Source organism: Protopterus annectens, chromosome 13.part0 (assembly GCF_019279795.1).
Source record: "Protopterus annectens isolate FY-2018-M chromosome 13.part0, PAN1.0, whole genome shotgun sequence".
NCBI lineage: Eukaryota > Metazoa > Chordata > Ceratodontiformes > Protopteridae > Protopterus > Protopterus annectens.
Window position 1 is genome coordinate 1,362,239,749 of NC_056747.1, and position 15,345 is coordinate 1,362,255,093.

Below are 15,345 nucleotides of genomic sequence, written 5' to 3' on the forward strand. Positions count from 1 at the left end.
AGGACTGAATGTGTAGAAGGTATTGTAGCCCTGCATGGCTGGGGTGCTCTCTGTGGCCTTGAACCATGTCTCTGTGACTGTACAGACACCAGCATCTTACAAGGTAAGAAGTGCTTCCAGTGAGTGCAGTTTCCAATTTAGATTCCTAGCATTAAGCAGCAGAACCCTGAGTTTGTCTGTAGTGGATTGTGTTATGTCAGGAATTTTGTTGTTATGACATTGCCTAAAAAAGGCACTATGGGGAGGCAAGCACCTTTGCCAGTAACCGAAAGCCAAGAGGCGACAGGAGAAGACCATCACTGACAAAGCATTATGGTCTGCTGACTATATCTTCCCAGGCTGACATATATTGGATCCCTCTGGACTGACACCAAAGCTAAGCCAATTATTGAAGTCAATAATTTTTTGTTTATATTGAGGCATCATCCTGGGTGAATGTAGAATGGTGCTTAGGGCTAGGGACATACCTGCCTGGGATACATAATCTGAGAACTCAGTCATGTTTCCCTTCATATAGTCCAGTGAGGTACATCTCAAGTCATTTACTACAACATGGACTATGACAGAGTCATAAAAGTACTTGTTGAGAGATTTGAGTGTGTGCATGATCTGATGGATTCTGTCACCTGACAGGCAGTTGACCACGACCTTCTTCTTGTCCAGTCTGGTGAGGGGGATGAGGGACATCTGTGTTTCTCACTATGGAGTCACCTTATGACCAAGACATTTGATTTTGTGGTGTTTTGTCTTAGGGGCTAATTGGCTGAGACACTGTTGTGTGTATTATTATGTGTAGTGGATTCTGCTGGGTCTGCAGTGTGTGCAGTAGGTTTGCGCTTGGGAGGTCTCTGATATTTAGGTAGGCGTCTAGCAAGTACCTCCATGTATGTGGGTCTATCTGTTTTGTGCTTGTTATGTGCAAGAGGTGAAGTGTATGTGCTGACAACCTGTTTGATATCTGGTTTGTTGTTATGTGAGAGAATTGATTCCAAATTCATAGTATAGATACATGTCTCATATATTGTATTTGTTTGTTTTTGGAGTAACTGGTTATTAGTATACATGAGACAATTGCTACATTGCCTTAGGATGCCTAGGTCAATCAGGCTGCCTGGAGAAATGGTGGGAAACTGTCCATCCATTATGGCAGGTATATACTGTAGTAACTAGTGGGGAGTGGGCTAGCTGGACTGGGTTTTGCTGTAAAACTAATAAAAAGTGGCTATTCTATGGAGGGCTAAGGGTAGAAAACTACATCAATGCTTTGCAATGCACAACTTAGTTGCTCGCAGGGCAGCAGTGCAATCTCTGAGCAGCTCTGGTAAACTGAGCATAAACCCACACAAACACAATGATTAAAGACAAGTGAAGTGAAATGATTTTAAACAAAGTAACCAAAGGGAAAGCCCAAGACTGAGCCTTATTCCAGCAATACCCAGCTCAGATGGGTCCTTGGCTGCAAACCTCTGCGACAAGTGTGCAGAGGGGTCTTCTTAGTGTAAGATGGCTGGTCTGAGTGCTCAAATGTTACCAAACAGTCTGGGTTCAGCAAGCCTGAATCTAGACTATGCTATAAAATGCAAAAGTACTAGAAATTCAAAGTGAAGAAAATTGCAGCAATAACAGCAAAAAAAAAAAAACAGTTTAAATTAAGCAGCAGTTCAGTAGAATAATCCCACAAGAGTATAGGCCACAAATCTTCCTATAGTGAAATAACTGGTCTGGAACCCGAGTGCTTAAACCAGAACAAAGATGCTTAGAATAACAAGCACAATAAGCCTTCACCAGCAATTCCCAGCTTATAAGGGTGTAGGCTATACTCTCCTGCCACAAAAGTCTACACAACAAATCTTCCTGATGTAAAATAACTGATTTGGAGCCCAAGTACTTAAACCAGAACTAAGACACTTTCAGAATAATAGACACAATAAGCCTTCAACCAGCAATTTCCAGCTTAAAGAGGTGTGGGCTACACTCTCCTGCCACAAGAGTCTAGACCACAATTCTTCCTAATGTAAAATAACTGGTTTGGAACCTAATTGTTTAAACCAGAACAAAGACATTTAGCATAACAGGCATGATAAGCTTCACTACCAATTCCCAGCTTAGAAGGTTAGAGGCTATCCTCTCCTGCCACAAGTGTTTAGACCACAAATCTTCCTAATGTAAAATAACTGGTTTGGAACCCAAGTGCTTAAAAAAAGAACAAAGACAATTAGAGCAACAGGCACAATAAGCCTTTGACCAGCAATTCCCAGCAAAGAAGGGCAGAGGCTATCCTTTCTTCCTGCAAGAGTGTAGAATACAAATGTTCTTAATGTAAGACAACAGACCTGAAGCCCAAGTGCTTAAACCAAAACTAAAAGGCTTACAAAAGCAGTTACAATTTAATCAGCAGAATAAATACAATTAAACACTTTTAAGAACAAGCAGCCAAAGCAAAATAAAGTAATACAGTAAAACACAAATACAGTAAAAGCACCTGAAGAAAGTGCATTTTTATGTAAGTGGGAAGGGAGGAAACAGAAGATACTTCAAAGTTAAGAAACTAAGAGGGTGGGCCTTCCCAACTGATCTCTCTGTACTCAGTAGAATGAGCTGATGAGATGGGACTCGGGGGAGTGCCCAAAATCAGATTTATAGTAGGGACAGGCAACTCAAAACTGACCAAGATGTGAGGGGTGCACTCTATTTTTGTACCTGATAGGACAGTTGTCCACGTTCATCTTGCCTTGCTTTAGTAAGTAACTAGGGAACAGTAATTTTTCAGTCAGTTAGAAAAACATTGTGAGATTAGCTAAATGAAGTTTTTTCTGTAGCTGTCTGAGTCTTTCCATCTGTGTTGTTTTTTTATATTTCCTGTGACTGAAACTCTGGTGATGTTTGTAAATATATATTCAGTATTTTATGTTTTTTATTAATTATTATTAAATATATATAAACCTTTTTATTGTGACTCGTCTCTTAGAAAATACTTAACCTTTGAGACTACTTGCATTTATTTAGTGGCACGATGGCTTCACATTCCTGAAAGTCTTACTGCTTGGTTAAACACTACCTTTTGTATAAGTATAATTGGGTACCCTTGTAAGAGCCTTACAGTAGCTGGCTTTGGGTGTTCTGCTGGAAGCAAATCTACCTTATAGTCTGTGTTGAAGTGGCAGAGGGAGTAAGCTGTGCCATCCTTTCCCAGGTGTGTGTGTGTGTGTGTGTGTGTGTGTGTGTGTGTGTGTGTGTGTGTGTGTGTGTGAAAATCAAATCTCAAAGACAGTGTGTGTGGCAGCTACTTTGAACAGGGACATTGATAGCACTGATTTCATAGAAAGGGTGGTAGAGGACTTGGCTTGGAACACCCAACTAAGGACCCAGCTCTATAGTCATCAGTGGGGAGTATTATGGGGCCTGGACAGAAAGCCCGTCCCCAGGACTGGAGTGTGCATTCCCTCTGTGCTGTTAAGGGAAATTGTACTTGGTGCAGAAAGCTGCATTTGAAAATTTTGTGTGCATCTATTTTTATCACTGTGAACATTCCACACTGGTGTCAGTGTGAGGATTGAGGCTTCTTAATTACTAACCCAGAGGAGGGACATCACAACATCAACAGTGCCTTTTTTAGGCACTGCCAAACAGAAAAACCTTCCAACATAACAAAAGCTACTCAGGACAAGCTATTGGTGTTGCTGCTTAGAGCTATGAGTCTCAACAAGCAGGTGAACTCCCTGGAAGCTCTCCTCACCCTGGAGAATGCTGATGTCTGTGCAGTTATGGAAACATGGTTCAAAGCCATGGAAAGTACTCCAGCAGTGCATGGCTATAATGCCTTTCATACATTCCAACCACCCACTGAACATGAAAGAGCAAAAGGCAGATGTGTGTCTATCTACATAAAGGTTAACCACACCTGAAGGCTGGTCAAGCAGTATAATATGCTTGAGCTACTCCACGTCCAACTAACAATGGGAAAAATCCATTACCATATTCTTTCTAGCTAAAAATCCCCCACCATGAACAGGAAACCCAGAGAGCATACCTGAAGTTACTAGAATCACTCACAATCCAGTCCAGTACCATACTCATGGGTGATGTTAACTACCCCTCCACTAATTGGGAGGTATACATTACCACTAACATGCAGGCCCAAAGATTTTTTGACTTTGTAATTTCAAATGCCCTGGAGCAACTAATCTGCACTCCCACTAGGGAACAAATATCCTATATCTGGTAATCAAAAATGGGGGAGAGTGCTGCACCCCCTAGTGTGATGTCCTTACTGGTAAGGTCAGATCACAAAATGGTCTCCCTTGAAATAAGTTTAAAACTAGTCACCACACCTAACCCCCTATTAAGGGACAGCATAACTAGTTTTCAAGCCCCTCCAAATCCAGAAAACACAGAAACCTATGCAGAGGCATACACAAAAGTCCTGTACAACAATATAAACAAGTGCATAGAAACAGCAGTACCAGACTGTAATAAACCCAGGTCAAAACACAAAAACAAGCCACCCTGGTGGACCACTGGTATTAATAGGTTGTACAACAAAAGAAAGAAAATTCTATTTTGAAATAAGAGGGAATGTGCACAATAGAGCAAAAGGTCCATCATCAGTCTAAACAAACCAATCCGGGAACTAGGCAATTCTCTGAAAGCAGACTTTGAGGTAAGAATAGCTATCACAGCTCTAAGGATAAAATAGTCGACAGTCTTATGAGCAACACCCAACAATGTGCAGAATTACAAATCATGGATAAAAAATCCCAACCAGTGGCAAAGAGAGAGCACTAGGAAAAAGCGAAAACTGCTGAAAAAACTTGATTTATTGTAAAAGTGGTTAAGCCTTTCTAACAATTATTCTGCAGAATTAGCTGTAGATGGCATCACCTACACTCAGCTGGACAACTGGCTAAGTTTCTGGTGTCATTCTATGGGGATCCAGTATCTGTCTGCCTGGGATGACATGACTGACAGACCTCGATGCTTTGCCAGAGATGGCCTGCATCAGTCACCCCTGGGCTTCCAGATACTGGCCAAGGCTCTTGCCACCTCTATAGTGCCTTTTTTAACTGGTGTTCCAAAGAACAAATTACCACCATAGCAGCTACAAACAAATGCAATCTGAGGGTCATGCTGCTCAACACAAAGTCCAAATCTCAAAATGCATTCACTCGAAGCACTCCTTAAAATGGAGAACATCGACATTTGTATTGTAACAGAGACCTGGTTTGAGGCAGCAGAAAGCACCCCTGCACTACCAGGTATAACTCATTCCACACCTTTCGGCCCCAGAACTAGTGACCAAGACTAGTGTGGTCTAAACAGTACTGAATCACTTACAAATGCCTTCTACCAGCACCTGCAGGACTGCATGGATAAGGCAATCCCAAGCAAAACAAAGACTCTTTGTATGGTGGACCCCAGCCATAAACAAACTCTACAACAAAAGGAGGAAGCTACTACAAGATAGAGCAAAATCCACCTTTGATCACTATAAGTAAAAACTAAGAGCTCTCATAAAATCATCCAAAGCAAATTTCGAGAGAAAAATAGCTAAAGACTCAAAAGACAATCATAAGGCCTTCTTTAGCTATGTAGAAACCTGGGAGGAAACTCCCAGATATGCTCAGAACTAGTTCAAAATGATGTGAAGATTACTGATCCTACAGACATTGCCAACATACTGGCTGACAGGTTCAGTGCAAACTTCTCCCCCCCAAAAGGAGAGATATCTATACCAAACGATTGCAGCCCCAAACATCTCTAACACCCAAGTGAGAACTGCTCTCTCCAAAGCAAAAACACAGCATCCATGGGACCTGATGGTGTCCCTGGCTGTGTGCTCCGAATTAAACCCACAGCTAGGACAGCTGTTTAATCATAGTCTCACCTCTGGCACTGCAACTGTGGTCCCACTTCACAAATTACCGCCCATTAGCTTGACAAGCCTTATCCGCAAAACCATGGAGAGGATCATAATGAACCTCATAAATAAAGACATAGGGAATTTGCAGACTTTGGATCCAACCCAGTTTGGCTTTGTCAAAGGCAGATCATGCCTTTTAAACTTGGTTGACTTTTTCAAAACAGTCACCAAAGCCATTGATGAGGAAAGGCAGTCCATACAGCCTACCTTGATCTGGCGAAGGCCTTGATACAATACCCCACGGTATCATTGAAAAACTCATCAGCTTAAATGTTAACCCATACATCACAAGATGGGTTGCAAACTGGCTGAGTGACAGAACCCACAGGGTCAGAGTTGCTGGCGCTATGTCAGACTCAAAGCCTGTCACAAGTGGTGTCCCACAGGGCTCAGTCCTGGGCCCACTCTTGTTTGGCATCTACTTTTCCAAGTACAAGCAAACACAGGAGGGTTATGGCTGACAAAGTTTGCAGATGACTGCAAACTGAAGAAAACACATCTGACACAGATATCCTTCAGAAGGGTCTCACAGAGGATAGCTGGTGCCAGAGCCATGGCCTAAAGTTAAATGCCAAAAAAGCATAGTCATACCCCCTAGCTACCATATAGGTGGCAATCCACTGAGCACAGAAGAAGTTATCAGGGACTGGGGACCCAGGTTGACAGTAGCCTGTCATTCGACACCCATGTAGCTAAAGTAGTTAGGAAGACCTTCTACATTGCCCACCTTATCATGAAGGGATTCACATCTAGATCCCTGTACTCATCACTCATCAGACCAATGATTGAGTACAATGCCCCATTCGGAATGTATCTGACCCGACACTTGCAGCAGCTGGAGAGGCCACAAAGTTCCTCACCAAAAGGATAAAGGGTCTCAAAAATCTGTCCTATGCTGCCCGACTGAAAGAACTCTAGTCAGAGGTGACCTTTGCCTGACATACAAGGCCATGTCAAACCCAGATTTGATGAATATGCTTCACCTCAAAAATCTAGATCCGTCAGAGCCAGGAGACTTAAACCTCGACACGGCTATTAATAGGGATAGATTCATCACCCAAAGACTCCTATGCTGTGGAACAATATCCCGGTATATGTGAGGCAGAGCACCTTGCTGGCCTTGTTCAAGAGAAATCTTGACCAATGGATGGGAGATCGCAGATATACCCCAGGGATTACCTCAGTGTCACTGCTCGACAGAGGCACAGCAAAATAATGGGTATAGTTCCCCATACTAAAAAACTATGGGCTAGGCTTGTAAATGCCCTCAGGCAGATAGCCTAGTATGAACCTATGAACCTATGAACCTATGAACTTGGACTGAAGCTCCAAAGGTGGTGGAGTTTCCATATTCATAGAGGATGCACACACCTCCAGACTGGTAGCCCAACATAATGCATCAGAGATATTTCAGGTGCAGCTAACACTGGGTAAGACAGTGATTCAGTATGACTGCTGCATAGGTTAAAACAGCACTGTCCAAGGCCAAGAATACAGCTTCTGTGGGACCTGACAATATCCCTGGCTGTGTTCTACATAAACTACAGAGTGAACTGGCACCTCACCTGTGTGCCCTGTTCAATCACAGCCTCAACTCAGGCTTTGTCCCTACCAAATGGCACACTGCCACAGTCATCCCTCTCCACAAAGAAGGAGTGACTACAGACCCTGGGAACTATCACCCATTATCCTGATGAGTCTGATATGCAAAGCTATGGAACGCATTATCATGGACCTAATAAATAAGGATATAGGGAATCTCCAAACTCTGGATCCTACACAGTTTGGTTTTGTGAAGGGTAGACTTCTTTGAGTCAGTCACCAGAGCTGTGGATGATGGTAATGTGGTTCATACAGCCTACCTTGATCTGGCCAAAGCCTTGGATACCATTCCCCACTCAGGAATCATAGAGAAAACTCACTAAGCTAGGCATCAACCTGTATATCACTAGGTGCGTTGCAAATTGTCTCACAGATAGAACCCACATTGTGAAAGTAACTGACTCCAAGTCAGACTGCCGACCAGTCATGAGTGGAGTTTCAGAGAGTTTGGTCCTGGGCCCTCTCCTGTTTGGTATCTACTTCTCTGAAGTCCAGGCCAACATGAAGGGACTCTAGCTGACAAAGTTCACAGAACACTGCAAGATGGGAGCTATTATTAACTCACCAAGTGATGTTCCCATCCTACAGAAAGGCCTCATTGAGACCAATGACTGGTGTCAGAACCATGGCCTTAAGCTCAATGCCAAAAAATGTGTCGTCATCCATCCCCTGTGGCAAAAACCCAGTTCCCATGAATTACCACATTAATGGTAGTCCACTGAACACATAAGGTGTTATAAGAGATCTGGGAACACATAGGTTCATAAGTTCATAGGTAGGTACAAGGCTATCGGCCCAAGGGCTTAAGGAAGCCTAGCCAACAAGGTTCCCTAGCTTATGCCACCCAAAAAAGTTATTTTCCTGTACCCCTGTCGAGCAGAGCTACAGAAGTGATCCCCGGGGTGTATTTCCTATTTCCCATCCACTCATCAAGATTTTTCTTGAAGAGTGCTAATGAGAAACTTTGCTTGACATATATGGGTAGCTTGTATCAGAGTATGGGAAGACTCTGGGACAGGAATCTATCCCTCCAGCATGTCCTGACTCCAGATCCAGCAAGAGGACAGTTAATAGTGGTGTGCCACAGGGATCAGTGTTGGTACCACTCCTGTTCAGAATATACTACTCTAAAGTCAAGACTAAGTTGGAAGGCCTCTGGATGACAAAGTTTGCCGATGACTGCAAGCTGGGGACAATCACTGAACCCCACAACAATGTAGATATCCATAATCAGACAAATTATTGGTGCCAGAACCATGGCCTAAAACTAAATGAGAAAATATACATCATATCATACCCTTTGGGAAGTCAAATACTCATGCAAATTACCGCACCAATAGCACCCCCCAAGAGTAGACTCAAAGGTGAGAGATCTAGGCGCTCTGATACTCGTACATAGTAGCCTGAACTTTGACCTCCATGTGTTCACAGTAGTGAAGACATACTCCTTTGTGGCACAAGTTATAAATAAAGGTATGGCATTCAGATCCAGAGAAATTATAGTCTTGCTGTACTCAGCCCTCATTAGATGAATAATCGAGTACAATGCACCATTTGGCACGTACTTGACTAGGCACTTATAGCATCTGGAGTGACCTCATCAGTTCCTCACAAAGAAAATACAGGGTGTAAACAACATGTCCTATGTGGATAGACTAAACTCCCTATCCCTTTACTGTGTCTCCTACTGATTATTAAGGGATTACTTATGTCTGACCTACAAGGCACTCACAAATCCAGCCCTGATGAAGCTGCTATACATCCACAAGTCAAACAGCATGAGGGTCACCTGCTCTGTGGATCTGGGCATTGTCAGTGACTCTAATAAAACATGCTGGAGAGACACATTATGCACAGCCCTTCTTAAAATGCATTGGATCAATGGATGGAGAATCACAACTTCACATCTGGGGTAGTGTGTGTCTTTCTTATGAACAGGGGCAATCTGTAAGATACTCAATCCATAGGCACAAATCCATGGCATCCTCTTACCCCTAAGGGCCGTAATAAATGGGTAAAATCAGGTTATATTGGCCAGGCTTCTAAGGGCTCTTAAGCCATTATTTTAGGAATCTCCTATGAACCTATCAACCTATGACCCACAATGGCAATTAGCTTAGAACTAATCTATGAACCTATGAACTTCATACTGCCCATTGGCTTGGCAACTGCTTCACTGATAGACACCACTGTATTCAAGTCAATGGCATGCTGTCTTCCAAGATTTTTTCACTAGTGTTGTACCCCAGGGAATCTGTTTTGTGGCCACTTCTATTTGGTATTTATGTCTCTGATGTCAAATTTAACATCAAAGGACTATGGATGAGCATGCCTTTGGATAAATGCAAGCTTGATGCTATCATCAACCCACATAAAGACACTCAGATCCTTCAAGAGAGACTAATTTGGCAAAATAATGTTGTCAGGATAATGGTCTAAAGCTGAACACAAGTGCACATATTATTATGCAATTTGGGGGACAGGAGCTCTCATAAACACCTACCACATAAATGACACCTTCTTAAAATAGGGGTCTATATTATATGCTCAAAGAGACTTTTTCTTCAAACATATAATCATCAACACCTAAAGACTGAATGCTCTAAAGCACGAACAGCCACGTCTGCAAATTTTTTCTTTGGGAAAAAATTCATGGGGCCATACACAAAAAACACTAACTTCAAAACCCTAATCAAGTGGGGGCTTTGCCCCCCCCACACCCCACCTAACTAAATATACCAACTCCGAGATCGCTCTACATTGGGGAAAAGGGAAGTTCCTGATAATGGCCAACTGAATTTTTTCCAGAGGAAATAATTTGTGGACGTGGCCATTCACGCTTTAGAGTATTTGCTCTTTAGGTGTCGATGATTATATGTTCAAATAAAAGTTTATTTGAGCATATAATATAGACCCTTAAAATAGATGTTGTCATTAGACACCTTTTTTAATTATTATGTGTTGACTGGATTAGTCACACCAGGCTAGTGGCATCTTTTTAGGGGAGACCCAAGATGATATTCATACTACTAGGGGAAATTTGGTCAAAGTACCAGCTAACTTCCCCTACTTTTTTTTGATAAGTGCCATGGGATTTTTTTATACACACCTGAGCTACCACCAACTCAAACAGATGGGACTTCAGTTTAACAGGCCACCCAAAGGGCAACACCCCTTATGCTACACTGCAGTATCAACAATCCATCTTTGTGGTGTGGGAATAGAACCCACAGCTTTTGCACCAAAGGCAAGTATATTACCTGTTGCACCACTGCCTCTGCTAGATGCCTTTGTGGATAATGAACCCCTCCTTTAACCACTGCATATCCTCTGTCATTTGGAAAGTCTTCTACTCCATCCTGCTGAATATTAAGAGCTCATTTTGTCAGTTAAAGGGGGTCAGAGTTCCCCTTTTAATCATTTCTCTTCAGGCCCATACTAGAATAGGATTAGCCCTTCATTATGTACCCATGGAAACACCTACCCCAGTTTTAAGAAACACAAACAGTTCTTCCCTAAAATGATCTTTGTATGAGCCGTCTATTATACCCAGAGCCTCTAAAACCCTGTTCCTCTTCTCTTATAGACAGGGCAGTCTACATCCTTCGCCTACCAAGCTGTTAATGACACAGTCTTACTTAAACCTACTACATAGATGTAAAACAGGTAGCAACAGAAGTGCAAGATTAAGGGATCTAAATCTATACTGCAACAGAAATCGGAGAGCCAGGTCCAGCATAGGTGACATATGCCCCATGAAGTCTAGGGCCCCAAAAAATGGAAACATAAAAAAAGTATGATAATTAATAATTTTTCAGAATTCAGATTATGATACAATGATTCCAATCTGCAGCCCACCACCTGTTTACTTCCTGAAGTTGTTGTCATGCCATGCCATGTATGCACATATGACATCACGTACATAATAGGGGTTGGCTACTTCCACTCCTTTAGGAATGTGTTGGGGCACATTCCACTCCTGATGCTTTTTTTTTTCCAGGCACTTGGTTTAACTCTTTGTCTGTCCCTCTCAACTGACTTAAAAGTGTGACAAAGGATGATACTGCTAGCACAGCTATCTGGGATTTTATAAATAATTATATGTAATTTAGAATATCAACAAGATTTATATATGATGCTTGTGTTACAAATGTATTAGAACTGTATGTCATGTGTATATCAAACTGCTGGTACAGAAGTGTTTATTGAAAAAGTTTTTGCAAAGTGCTGTTTGAAATGTAACCACAGTGTACCCTACTGAATAACACTGAAACATACATGCACTGTTGTAACTGTTGAATCGTATATATTTGAACAGCAGAACCTGGAATACACAAGGTTAACTTCAGAAAGATAGTTGAAATTAAATTACTTTATGGCTATGCAATAAAAGATAGTATCTTTCAGTTTTCAATGAGCTACAGACACAGAGTCTGTGCTGAGAAGCTTTCTGTATTGTCTTTAGAGTGAAATAATTCCTAGTCTTGAAATCTGGATGAATGTAATTGTTTTATGACCTCCAGCATCTGCCAAAGACCTGAGGTCTATGTACTGTCACAGGTAGATGCGAAATACTGTCAGCTTCCAGCAGTGGGGGTTTCACCTGGGATAGTATCAGATGACAAGAAATGATGTCATTCTGTAGGCTATCCCAACAGTAATTTTGAGATATTAATATGAGAACTCCCTTAGACAGACAGATCATTCTGTATTTTGTCTTAGACCTGACAAGAACCATTCACCACAACATCTGCCTTGCTCTATAACTAAGTTCTAGGTTATAATAATTCTCTTAGATATCGTTAAGAATATAGTAAAGCTTGGTTTATATATTTTTATTTATTTATTTGAGACTGTCCTGCAATGTTGTTTTAAATATTCCTTGTGGTTTTGAACTATGCTGTCACTGTGAATATATATTTTGTATTGTATTGTTCTTTTATTACTTATTATTAAATATATTTAAACCATTCATTGTGGCTGATCTGTGTAGAGATGTTTAACTTTTGAGAGTACTTCCATATGTATTTGATGACACTGTGTGGGTCATTCCTAATAGCTTTGCTCTTGGTCAAACTACCATTTGTATGAATATTAATATTACTCAGTAAGATTGGACACTCTTTGTTAAGAGCCTTAGAGTAACTGATAAGGAGTTGACTGATGGCAGTGGTAACTACCTTATAGTCTGGGCATAAGGGGGCATAGCTAGTAAACCTGTGCCAGCATCTTCCAGGTGTGTGTGTGTGTGTGTGTGTGTGTGTGTGTGTGTGTGTGTGTGTGTGTGTGTGTGTGTGGGTGTGTAAATCAAACCTCAGAGAGTGTGTGTGCCAGCTACTTGGGCAGGGACGCAAATCACTTGCTGGACAGAGAGAGTGCTGGTAGGTCTTGGGTTGATCACTCAGCTGAGATCTCAACTCTAACGCTGTGCTAGTGAGGAGTCTTATTGGGGATCTGGAGAAAGAGGGTGAAACCAGCCCCGGACTGAATGTGGTCTCTGTGTGCTTTTAAGGGAAATTGCTTTTGATGCAGAGAGCTGCATCTGGAAATACTTTGTGCATACCTATTTCCTCCCACTGTACGTCCCCCTACTGTTACCAGTGGTGAGGATTGAGGCTCCTTGATTACTGGTCCAGTGGTGAGTCATCACATTACTGGTTGGCAGTGGTGAGATATCCACATATTGGGATTCAGTGGTGTGGATTTTGAACTCCTGTAACCTGTAAACAGTGGTCACTAAAAAGGTGTCTGTACTCTCAAGCAACCACAAGGCAGACATTCAGAGTTTCATATAATGATAGCTTTATTATTTTTCTATTTATTTTTTTTTTTGTTTTGTTAGCTTAGTTTTTCACCTTTGGAGTTGCTGTATGGGCATAAGTGAGAGGACCTCTAGATTTGATTTGTGATGAGTGGGAGGATGAGTATGAAACCAACACAGAGTCTGTTGTGGCATATATCCTAAACCTCAGGACAAGACTCGGGGAACTCATGGGCTTGGCCCAGGAGAACCTGGCAGAAGCCCAACAGCAGAAAGAGGTCTGGTATGACAGGAATGCTCGAGCTAGAGAGTATGCTGTAGGGCAGCAGGTAATGGTTCTCATTCCTGTCAGACACAACAAGCTGCAGGCAGCTTGGGTGGGACCCTTCAAAGTGGTAAGGAAGGTCAGTGATATTAACTACATGCTAGAACTGCTAGGCAGGGGTGCACATTGTACCAAGCTAATAAGACAAAACCTTACCATGATAGGGAGTCCCTTGTGCTGAGTATTTTCAGTGGATGGCAGGAGGAGTCTGAGGGGATCTAGTGAATGATTTCCTCAGTGAGGCTCGGACTGACACCTCAGTGGAAGGGGTAGCAATATCCCAGCAGCTATCCCCTATCCAGGTTCATGAAATCTTAGCAGTGTTACAGGAGTTTGGAAGCATGTTCACTGGGAAACCAGGGTGCACCCACCTGGTGCAGCACCACGTGGATACAGGACCCCAAACACTTATTAAGCACCCCCTTATAGAGTGCCTGAGAGAGTCAGACTCTGAGGGAGGAGATACAGGAAATGTTGGAACTGGGGGTAATTAAAGAGTCCAGCAGTTCCTGAGCCTCCCCAGTGGGGCTGGTACCAAAGAAGGAAGACAGCACCAAGTTATGTGCAGACTACAGAAAATTAAATAGTCACACAGAGTCAGATGCTTACCCCATGCCTATGACAGATGAAGCACTAGAGCAGCTGGGTGGGGCTAAGTATCTTACCACTATCGATCTTACCAAGAGCTACTAGCAGGTGCCCTTGACTCCCAACATTAGAGAGAGGTCAGCCTTTGTGACTGCTTTCAGCTTGTATGAGTTCACGAAGATGCCCTTTGGGATGAAAAATGCCCCAGTGAGTTTACAGAGGCTTGTAGATTGTATCCTAGCAGAAGCAGGAGATGTTGCCCTTACCTATCTGGATGATATTGCCATCTACAGCCATTCCTGGCAAGAGCACCTTCAGCATGTCAGGGAGGTGCTGAGCAGACTACAGAGGGCAGGGTTGACCATTAAGCCCAGTAAGTGTCAAGTGGGTATGGCAGAGGTCTCCTACATGGGACATAGAGTGGGGGGGGTATTAAGATAAGACCAGAATGTGCCAAAGTGGAAGCCATTCAGGCATGGCTTGCCTCTGTTACCAAAAAACAGGTGATGTCATTCTTAGGGACAGCAGCGTACTACAAAAAGTTTGTCCCCAATTATAGTACCATAGCTACTCCCCTCACAGACCTGACAAGGGAAAACAGGCCAGATAAGTTAGTGTAGACCCCAGCATGTGAGCAGGCATTCCAGAAGCTTAAAGGGGCTTTGGGAGGACCCCCCTGTGTTAGCCATTCGAGATTACAGCAAAGAATTTTTTGTGCAGGTGGATGCTTCAAACCATGGGGTAGGGACTGTATTCATCCAGGTTTCCTCAGATGGAGACAAGCACCCAGTGGTATATTTCAGCCATAGGCTCTAATCCAGGGAGGAATGCTATGCAGCTGCAGAAAAGGAATTTCAAGCCATAGTGTGGGCACTGCAGAAACTTCAGACTTATCTGTATGGAAGGAAAGTCACTGTAGTTACAGACCACAATCCCTTAACATGCCTATATCGAGGCAGCCAGCAAAATGCTAAGCTACTAAGGTGGAGCCTAGGGTTGCAGGTATATGATATGAAAGTGCAGCACTGCAGCGGGGTTAGCAATACCAATGTAGATGAGCTGTCAAGACAGGGTATGGGGTAATGTAGTCCCAGATAGACTCATCCCTCTCAAGCAATGTTTCTCAGTGGTCACTTGAAAAACTAGCTT